The 2,785-nt window shown below is 38.7% G+C and overlaps 1 non-coding gene across 1 annotated transcript; it reads left to right on the top strand.

Annotated features, from left to right (window-relative positions):
• Nucleotides 1-1,523: 1,523 nt before the first annotated feature.
• On the top strand, nt 1,524-1,596 carry trnar-ucg. Its single transcript has one exon. It is a non-coding gene; the product is annotated as a tRNA-Arg (tRNA).
• Nucleotides 1,597-2,785: the final 1,189 nt, after the last annotated feature.

Below are 2,785 nucleotides of genomic sequence, written 5' to 3'. Positions count from 1 at the left end.
GATAATGCAAATGAGTACAGTTGTTGTGTGATATGTGTGAATATGGGGATTATTATAATTGATAATGGCCAATTACTAAGTTGCTAACATTTTAAAACATTTTAAAGGGTTGGGGGGGGAGCAATAGGCATTACTGGAATGCCTACTGAATTAGTCTAACTTTACCATCTTCCTAGCTGCATGGAGAAGAAACAATAGTCAAAATACTCAAGTAGTAACAACATGTAAAAAAAACTTGATTGTCATAAATGTTCTGGCTTCTTTGGAAATCCACAGAATGTAACTGATCCACCCTGTTTAGTGAAACACTACAAGTTTATATGTATATAAAGTTTTATGTCATTTGAAACAGAAACAAACCAAAATAAAATGCAAATGTTTTAGACAGGCTGACTCACAGCAAGTCATATCAGATGTCAGATAATTCAAAGGAACTGCTCCAAAACGAGATGATCCGAAATGGGGATCCAGTTCAGTGACTCCAGTTATCAGAGATCAGGGCTAGCAGACCAGCTGCATCTGTTAGCATGCTTGAACACCTCTAGAGGAAGTAGTTTCTGGCATGTCCGCATTGGCTTTATTTTCCATTCCTGTAGAGGTACTGCTTGTAAACGACAGAAATATCTCGAAGTCATGAGTAAAAAAAGTTACCAAATGTTTAACTGGAACGAAAGACTGAAAATAGTGGCAGAGCGAGTAACACTGGATCTTCATGTGCAGCAAAAAAAAAAAAAAATCTTTCAGCACACATTCACACATACAACCACAAACCTGTAAACATTCAGAATGTTAAAGAATGTTACCAGTTACGTTTGAAGTATTATCCTTTTAATGTTGATTTTACAAATGTCACCACGTGTTTAGAGATGCCAACATAGGCTGCAAGTGTAAAGTGAATGAGATAAACTGAGAGGGTTTATATGGAGTGTAGAGTTCATTCTTGCGTCATGCACTATCACATACATGTAGATCTAACCAGAATGCAAACACACAGACGACAGACCTCATTAAGGTTAATGCATGCACTTTGAGCTCCTGGTGTTTTCTTCAGTGCTATAATACACAGGAGAGGAATTTCACAATAACTGCATGGTAAACAAAGCCTGGCTACTTCCGCCTGAAGGAAAGGTTACATTTGCCATGTGGACCAAAGGACAGTCACTTTGGTTTTAGATCACCTGAAACACAGCTGAGAAAGCTCAAACATCCTTTTCCCCAATCAACTTCCTGTCCTCTTCCTGGGGAGACTAAAGACAAACAGGAAAAATGCAGCACTAAAGGGATGGAGCAACCATGCTCAGGCTATCAGCTCAGCTCTTGCAGGAACTGACTCAGTTGCTCTAAAAAGAGAGCATTCAAATATAAAATATAAGACAGTGTATTAAAAAAAGAATTCTCTTGTAGAGGCATGAAATGCATTAATATATATAAACACACAATAGCTAGAGGTGTTACAGTCAGCCGTCCTTTGTTTTTGTGTTAATGACCACCTGGTGTAATTGAAGAGCCCGTGACCCAAAGACGACCACGTGGCCTAATGGATAAGGCGTCTGACTTCGGATCAGAAGATTGAGGGTTCGAGTCCCTTCGTGGTTATTTATATGTCTACAAATTTTCCCGGAGGAACCTACCCGACGCATTATTAAAACTTTATCAAATTTAATGGGTTAATTTCCTTCTCTTTTCTCGTAATCTTCTATATCATTGTCTATAGTTCCTTGTTCTATTGTGTGATTAAATTGTTTGAAAACTTTGCTCATGTGTCTCCTTTCACAGTGAATGTAAATGAACAATGTAATTAATGGCGTAATCAGCTAAGGTTAGAACATTCCACAATCCACAAACACTAAATAACTGCTAATTAGTGCTAAGTAACATTTGGTAACAAATTGGTAACAAATTCTGCTGCTGCATTAGTATGCAGCAGCAGAATTTCACCAAGCAAAACGGAAACAGAAACTGACTCATTTTTAGATTCAGCCATGTATCCACTAGAGGAATTGCAGTTTTTGACACTTCAACTGAATGGCTTCACTTTTTCAGCTACAGCAGCTGCTGCTTGGTTCATTATTTGTTTAATATTCTGTGTTCTTATTCAGTGCTTACCTTGTTGCTTGTTATCGGTTTGTTCCTCCCTCACTGACCTCGTAACACATTCCTGTAGCATCCTCAGACGTGTAACACGTCGCTGAATAATCATCTGGTGATATAAGTCAGCTTAACCTTCCATACACATGTTATTATCTATTCTGTACTTTAAAAAAAAAGAAAGCTTATCACTTGCCAACCTTGCAGTCAGCCTTTTTTGTCTGCATTTGGGTTCTGCTTGAATTTCCGATAACAGTATGTCTCCGTTATTAAAGATAAGCAAGATATATGTAGACAGTAAAAAAGATGATGAATTTAATAATTACACTGCAGACTTGTATAAGTTAATTTGTCCTCAGTAATATAGTGAAGGCAGTAACCGCAGCAGAAAGGAATGTACTCATCAGATCAGACTGTTCTGGCTTACACTTTTGTTCTGTGCGACAAAAAGTTTGGCTTCGGACGAGAGTTCCCAGGAGGCTGGTTATCAGAGCAAGCAAATGGGTGTGAGTGTGTTCACCCATCTGAAAGATAGGCTTGATATCACACCACTGTCTCTGTCTGCCCTTTAATTAGATAATGCAAAGCCCGTCTGAAAACTCCAGCTAACTCCAAACAAACACACAGACACACACACACATACACACACTGCAGTCACCTCATCCACATCACGCCACCTCTCACCAGTTGGAAGTCA

The sequence above is a fragment of the Haplochromis burtoni genome, unplaced genomic scaffold (assembly GCF_018398535.1).
Source record: "Haplochromis burtoni strain Fernald_Lab_line unplaced genomic scaffold, NCSU_Asbu1 Contig_54, whole genome shotgun sequence".
NCBI lineage: Eukaryota > Metazoa > Chordata > Actinopteri > Cichliformes > Cichlidae > Haplochromis > Haplochromis burtoni.
Note: the sequence above shows the minus strand (reverse complement) of the source record. Positions and strands in the feature narration are given on the sequence as shown.